The sequence below is a fragment of the Salvia splendens genome, chromosome 14 (genome assembly GCF_004379255.2).
Source record: "Salvia splendens isolate huo1 chromosome 14, SspV2, whole genome shotgun sequence".
NCBI lineage: Eukaryota > Viridiplantae > Streptophyta > Magnoliopsida > Lamiales > Lamiaceae > Salvia > Salvia splendens.
This window is the reverse complement of record NC_056045.1, coordinates 27,376,053-27,384,607: the sequence shown is the minus strand read 5'-3', so window position 1 is coordinate 27,384,607 and position 8,555 is coordinate 27,376,053. Positions and strand designations below refer to the sequence as shown.

Below are 8,555 nucleotides of genomic sequence, written 5' to 3'. Positions count from 1 at the left end.
GACATTTTCATCTCAAATCCTAATTTGATATTTTTTTTATCTTTTTCGATTTAATTAATAAAAACGAAAATTACACGTGGCAAAATTTAGACCACTAGATTTCTAAAATCCTATGGTCTTAAATTAGTTGTATTTAGCAACTAGATTGTGAGTTAGCAATTGATCATTCCCCTATTTTATAAATATTCAAATTCATCCCATAACTTATAAGTATTTTAATAAAGCCAAAACTCGCATTTATATATGTATAGATGTCTTTGAAAACGATAGTAAAGAAGAAATAATTTGAGAACGATAGTAGTGGTGGCGGATTTAGAGGGGAGGGGTCTACCGCCCCCTCCCGACCGTTTGGAGAACCTAAATATTCCTTAGAGTCGAGCCGAAAAAACATATATGTCCCCTTCCTAGAAATTGATTTGTTTTCAGTACACGTCATATGAAAATTAGTACTCCAAATTTTTTGCTATTAGACTTTTAATTAATAGGTCTATGATTCAACCGAACATATATTTCATTTTTACTTCTTTATTATTATTTGTAATCAATATTGCATCTCATTATAAATGTACCAAAATCCAATACGCCCACAACACCGGTCATTCCGGTGAGTGCCAAAAACCTCATTATTTGAACCCTAATATTGGCGGGCAGCTTCCATATCCTTTCTACCAGCTGAACGAGTATGAGCAGAGGGTTGATGACCAGTTCCGTGTGCGCCAACAGCCGCCCTATACAAGCTTCGATTCGCGCCGTTTTGGAGAATTTAGTGCCACTCCGGTGCCGGAGCCACCGCCACATCCAGCTACAGACCCGACGTACAACCTGCCTTCTTGGGAGACTCCGGAACAACGCGCTCTCCACGAGTACTTACTATATGATCAGCTGCCACCACGGCCGCCTAGTAGTTGGGATCCACCTGCGCAACGAGCCCTTTATGGCTGTCCGCCCCACAATCAGTACTACCACGTTCCGCAGCCGAAGTTGGACCCAACCCCAGCCTACGGGGCGCCGAGTTACGGACTCCCTACCTGGGGCTATCGCTTGCAGCAAGAAAATTACGCATATGATCAACAACAGTGGCAGGATTGTTACAATCAAACTCAAAACGGAGATACCTGCGGCTTACACCCCTTCATGGAAACCAGAATCTACTCCATCCATATTTGCTCCTGTGCAGTCCGTGGCTGTTACTAAATTTAATAGTGAAGACGTGATTTATAGTTATATGCATGGAAGTAGAATGAGGGAGCAAGAAGGTGCAATGTCAGATTCTTTGATTTTAGATGCTCAGGTTGAATGTTCATGTGATGATCCCAAAGATTTCGATTGCGTCTCTAATCGTGGTATGATGGAAGAGGAGCATTGTGACAATCTGGAAAGTGTGCTTACAATGGACTCTAGCTTAGTGACAGAAATGGATGCACTTGATCATGATGTGTCTGGTGTATCTCGTCCTTCTTCCATTGCTCTGCTTTATGATAATCATGGAGTTGAGGAGGATAGAGATGTAAGCCTCGACAATCGACAAGTTCCATCTTTTGAGGAAATATATCCATTGTGCGGATCTGATGCTTTCTTGCCGGTTATGGAAAGAGATTTCAAAGTTTTGCTTCAAGGAAATGTGCATGATAGATTGGATACTTTGAAGTTGAGGAAGATGATGAACTCTTCTTTGTTAAAAGAAGGAAGAGATGGTTTCTATGTGGATTTGCATATACGTAAGGTTGCAAGTATGAGTTACCGTTCAGCATTGCTTGACGCAGATGCACGGTTAATTCCTCCCCGGATGGACATGCATTGTTTGATCATTCATGGTCGCACTGACAAGATCTCCGTTTTAGCATTGAATTGTCACGAGCCCACCTTGGTGATTTTTGATGGAGATAATAAACGGAGACGCTCAGCTATTTGGTGTGTGTTTGATTCAGGAGGAGATAGATCTCGTCAAGCTTATGTTATCAACGACTCTCTTCTTTGCTTCTTCGTATTTCCAGTTACATGTTTTTTGAGCCCAACAATTCCCCAAATAGGTTTTCCTCTGGTGAGCCAATCGCAGATTTTTTGGGATTGAAAGCTGACAAATACAATCCGTAGAAACAAAAAAAAATTGACAAATGATTATTATTCTTTTTAAAAAGTTAATGTAACAACTTATATTTTCACAAGTTGTTCTTCTTTTCCTTCACTTTTTGGGAGAAGAACGCGGGAGAGAGTTAATATAATCTAGAAAACTATGTGCGTTTTAGAAAAAGTTATGATTTATAGCAACTTAGTATATTTTTGTTTTTTAGACAGCCAACTTCTCTGGTTGTTACAAGAATTTTCGTTCATTTTTAATTGCTCTTTTTTGAAGAAGTTGGTTGTTACAGAAAATTTGGTTAAATTTTAAAATTTTCATAATTTATCCCACAACTCCTGTCATATTATTATCCTCCTTTATTTCTATCACAAGCAATAATTCTCACAATGAACACCCTCCGATCCCACGCTAGAACATTAACTTATACTCCTTATGTCCGCCATTTATAGTCTCATTTTGACTCAGCGCGAATTTTAGAAAATGGTTCGACTTTGTGATGAAAAATGAGGAAATGAATTAGTGGAATATGAACCATTTATATACTCCATCCGTCTCATAGTAGATGTCACACTTTCTTTTTTAGTTTGTTCCACAAAAGATGTCACATTTCCTCTTTTGGAAAAAATTTCCTCTCATATCAATTATAAAATTATATTTTCTCTCACCACTTAACACACAAACAACTTTTTCCTAAACTCTCGTGCCATTTTCAAGTGTGCCATCTTCTTTGGGACGAATGGAGTATTATTTTATAGTATAATGTAAGTGTAATGAGTTGGGTGAATGATAGGTCCCCTTACCCAGTGATGGAGCCACATTGAACAAGGGGTACACCACTGTACCCCCAAAATCTATCATACTTATATGTTTAGATGTATTCATTTGTACTAAGGAGTGTTGTGGTGCAGCGGGTATTTTCATCTGGTCTATGCTTCTGGGATACCGTGTTCGATTCCTCTCAGCTAGTTAATTGACAACATATATATCCCTTCGTCCAAGTTATATCATTAAATAATATAGGTCCCACTATCATCCACTAACTCACTTTAACTACATTCTCCTCTTCTCTCTTACTTTATCATTTTATCTTAATTCACGTGCCATCTCATCATTCCTATTTTTACTATAAGACGGATGGAGTATTATTTCTAATAAACATTACACTATTCCAGTAGTACTACATATTTTAAATGAATGGCTTGATTTTTTAATCCATAAAAATTGAAGTAAATTGACATACACATATTAAAAAATTGAAATTTTTCATAAAACCAGCTAAAATTAAAAAATAAAAATAAAAATTCAAAGTCCTCACTTATGTTGCAATTAAGCTTTTTCTAATAACTTGTTTAACCATTTATTTCCGCAGATTTCTTATGTTGACATGTATGGATGGACAGTATGGTATTAATGCTGCAGCAAAGGACTCTGACGATGTTTATGGTCCAGTTTCAGAGAATTTTCTGCACAATTACTTCCCCACTTCTAAGTTCTTACACTTACTTTATGCATAATAAGTCTCCCACTTTGTTTGATTTCAGTCATACTTTAATCTTTTGTATGAGGCCTTTAATTTGTTTTCCTATACTTTTAATAACTTTATTTTTAATAATACCTTTTAGGGTATATAATAATATCGACATGATACTCCTTTTGACCGCTAAGAACCATCTCGTTCAACACACTTGATCGATGGCTTGATCAAGCCATCTCCTTGGTTGATCAAGCCAATCTTGAGACTTCTAACAAGTTCATATATTAAAGTATATCATCAACAAATTTCAGACTAGCTAGTATGAATGTGTGAACATACGTGAACATTATGAACATTATGAAATTCGTCACCCATCCCCATACATACGTGAACATTATGAACGCCAACGCGGCGGCCTTTGTATGTTCTACTTCACGATTTCAATACTGTCTAGCTAGTATGAATGTGTGACGCTTTGCTTTTATTAATTATTTTCATAGTCAAATTGTATTTATTTCATATAGATAATAAAGAATTCAATGAAAAAATGTGTTTTTTTTGTAATAAAGAGCAATTACACAGTAAAACTCTGATACAAAGAAAAATAAAAATTAAAAAGATATACTCCCTCCGTCCCCAACTAAGTTGAAGCAAAACCCTGCATGGAGATTAAGAAATTGTGTTGAAAAGTATGAGATAGTAATAAAGTAAGAGAAATAAAGATATAGTAAAGTAAGTGATGAATAAAGTAATAGTGATTGAATGATTTATTTTTTGTTTAAGAAGAAATGACTCAACTTAGTTGAGATGGAGAGAGTATAACATAATAGGAAAAAATAAAGAAAACAATAGAATTAAATAAATTAAAAGATATAAATATAATAAAAAAATACAGAAAGAAAATAGTAAAATAAATAGGAACTAACATATTAAAGGAAGGTTCTAAATCGAGTATGATTTATATTGGCCTCAAGTTTTGTCCAAAACAAACTTATGAAAAGAGCCTAATCTCTGAATCGGCCCAATTCTTGGATTACAAAAACTATATACATTAATGGTCACATGGTGACAAAATAAATTTGATATAACGTCTCAAAAACCGTGCAAACATTTTTTTAACTATTGCAACTGTATTTTCATATCAGCTAAATGAACCTTTATCTTTTGATATAATTTTGATTTTGGCACCATTTTTTAAAATTTGTAGCACAATAGACACTTACAAATCTTTCAAATGATATGGAAAATGATGTAGCGTGTTTTTGTTCACGACGGCAGAAAAAAACAGTCGTTACGCCATAAGTAACTATTAAAATAAGTGTCTTAACAAGTGATGATAAGGGTAAGACATAGTTTGAGTTAGTAGTTAATACTCCCTCCTTCCAAAGGAAGATGACCCCTAAGGCGGCACGAGAATTAATGCAACTTTATTTTGTGAAGTAGAGAAATAACAACACAGACGACAACGAACACAGACACTACTTCGGCGACTACACATCGATCTTGTGTGTTTGTTATCGTCTTCGTCTATATATGACTATGTGATAGGAATATTAGTTCTATCGAGACTAAATGGAGATGAGATCGTGGCTGGTCCGGGCGATGATCGTCGCAGAAGAATTCCCATCGAGCAATTTAGGGTTTGTGAAAGAAAGCTCGTAAATAAATTGCAGGAAAAGTAAAGATTAGACGAAAATAATAGAGGAGTCTTGTGATTTCTTAAGTTGTTTATGAATACAAGGTCTTTAAGACTCAATTCTAGGGTTGTTTTGCATTCCGGGAAAAAACCAACAAAGAGAACGGGAAATGGAGCTTAATTATAACTACGCTCGACTCTCTATTATTACATTGAAGCATTGAGTATATCTTCAATAACCGGTGGTAAGAACTCCAATCCATCTCTGTATTGTGACACACAATGAAACAATCGCACGTTTGGAAGGGCAGTCGGGCTGACCTGCAAGACCATCCAGCAAACTCTGTATTTGTGTCTCTGCTTGTTTAAGCCCCCCCAAAACTATCGTGCGTATGGGGAAGTAGATGAGCAACAATATATAGATGCCGACGAACACGCCTACGACTATCATGGCTATTTCGAAAACTGATTTTGTTTCCATAGGATTGGTCATGAGTAGAGAAATTCCATAGCTCACTCCAATAGACGCAATCGACACCCACATCGAATACGTGGTGATTGACAGGAAGACGAAATCTACATGTGGCGCTCCCGTGCTGATGAGGACGATTGTGATCATCGATGAAATGAAAGCCGTGTTGGTAGCAATAATGAAGGATATATATAGTTCAGGACTATCAGTTGCCATCACTGCTCTGCCCGCCTTGTGTGATGGCGAGTCATCCTGCCACACGCCCCCCGGGGGGTTGACCGCCGCCTGGAACGCCATCGTGGCTATTAGAATCACCACCACCATTGCCATTTCGGTCAACTTGGGGAACAGTTTGACCATTGACAGAGAATCGATACGTTGCAAATTTTTCTCATTTCTCTATATGTATTTGTGTCGTGAAAGCTCTCGCGCAAGATATCCAATGCTGTTTCGCCATTCGAATTCCTTGCTAGTCTCTTTATTTTTCTACTTTCCACCAAGTATTCTACAATCTGAAATTTTTGAAACAGCAATATCATTACTAAGACCTACTTAATTAACAATAAATCATATGCACAAAACAAACCGTTTGAGAAGTTTGTTAAAATGAGAACGTGGGAACTGGAGATTATATCAGTTGACATCATAAAACATATGTATTGAGTCAGGACTGGTATTTACAATTCATATAAACTAATATATATTCATGTATTTGCAAACTAGTGTTATAACTTTAAGAAGAGTTCTGATATGAACGGTCTCCACAAACTACATGTCTATATATTTTTATGTAAAAGAAAATAAAAGAGTTGGTGGTTACCTCAAGTTGATTGGATCTAACAGCCAAATGCAAGAGAGTCTCCCCATCACCATCCGTTGCACAAACTAAGTCCCCCAACTTTTCGACCAAAACCTTCAACGTCTCGATTTGAAAATGTTTCACGCACAAGTGCAACACGGTCTGCCCGCCATGCACTGTCTCCCGGGCAGGAAATATAGGTCCGGTCGAAGCAGCTCCTCCAATATCAAAACATGCCCTTTCACGGCCGCAACATGAATCGGATTCATCCCTTGATTGTCCTGCCACCAGCACATCTCCGGCGCTGCTGACATCAACCTTTTTGTGATTTCAAGGTCCCCTTCGTCTACCGCAATGTGAAGAGGGGACGAATTTCGGGAGTCTGAACTCCGCGCTAGCCTCGGATTACGCTCCAACACTTCTTCGACAACGGCTGTTTGTCCATGCATCGCTGCTATGTGTAGAAGGTTTCTTGAACATGGAAACGAGAATCCATGAACAAGATATGGATCTTCTTCAACTAGTTGAACAAGTGCTTTTACATCCCCTTTTGATGCAGCTGTGTAGAGTTTCTTTCTATTTCTTCGCTCACCATTTTTCTCTCCCACTAATTCTTTCTTTTTTTCTCTAGTTTATTTTCTTTTCTTCTTCTCCTCCTCTTCTAATACTTATTCACAAAAGATCGATGTCCACTCACCACACACAAGCAAGTTCTACCACCTAATTTCCTCGCTATTTCACAATATATTCCGATAAGGTTCTTAATATAAGAGGCGTAGATTCAACACAGCTACCTCACCTTTGTCTGTATCTAACTACGTTTGTCTTTGAAAAAGATAGTAAAGAAGAAACAAATTAAATGGTGACACATTGTTTGAACATAACAACCATTTTATTTTGGTTATATTGCAAAATATACTAGTATATCACTTTTAAGATTTGTAATTATGTGGCCCATTCCACACTTCTATTTATCATTTCCACATAATTTCCTGATAACGCGTTCATACTATTTGTTAGTAGGTTAAGTAATTATTGCGTCTGGCATTTCAACACTGCTACCTCCGTCCACAAAAAATAGACTAAATTGTTGGAAATATAGGAAATATATTAGAGGATTAATTGGTTTGGAGGAAATATTTGAGAGGATAATTTTGGTGGAAAATATGGGAAATATATTGACGTGGAGAATTCTCTCTTTTATACACAATACACCCTTTCTTGTTGTGTACAACCTCACTTACACACGCACACTTTCTATTTTTTTTTGCTACACTTAGTACACTACACCTTATACCTATTTATAGGTAACAAAGTCGGTGAACTAACCGACATATACATATAGATTTTTACTAGTTTATTCCTATAGTATTTTAATAATCATTGTTGCATGGACTAGCCAACCATTCCTAAATATATTCATACAAGTTTCCATGCAACTTTCTCTCGAAAGACCCTTCCATCATTGCTACATTTGCATGTAAAATATCTTAGTGCAGGTAGGCTAGTAGTAGGTAGGTGAGGGAGTAAGACTTTAGTCTTCTCTTTAATTATTGTTCAACTTTTCTCGGCCCTTCTTGGAAAATTAAGTCGGTGGACTTCAAATTCAAGTTTATTAATTCAACACCCCCTTAAACTTGATTTGTCATTCCGAGCTCCGAGCAACGTCCTGATCTTGATAAAGTCTTCGAATTTGAGGGGCTTTGTGAAAATATCAGCAATTTGGTCTTGTGATTTCACATACTCGACTTGAATCTCCTGATTCGCAAACACATTCTCTGATGTAGTGGAAACGGAGTGTCGATGTGCTTGCTCCAGTTTGTGAAATACTACATTTTTGGAAATCGTTACGGTACATTGAAAGGCGTCGGCTATGAAAATCTAGCAAAACGCGAAGACTTGGACGTGGATGATACACGGTGCTGACTGGGCAAGCATTCCAGTGGATAGCGAACTCTCCAGAGGCTACTTTACGTTCATGGGGGAAACTTGGTTACATGGAGGAGTAAAGAAACAAAAGGTGGTATCTTTGTCTAGGGTGCGAAGCGAGTTCCAAGGACATATGAAAAGTGGACTATGGAAAAGCCTATGCTA

At 37.2% G+C, this 8,555-nt stretch overlaps 1 pseudogene; it reads right to left on the bottom strand.

Annotated features, from left to right (window-relative positions):
* Positions 1-5,239: 5,239 nt before the first annotated feature.
* LOC121764442 lies at positions 5,240-7,037 on the bottom strand (annotated as a pseudogene).
* Between the last annotated feature and the right edge of the window lie 1,518 nt (positions 7,038-8,555).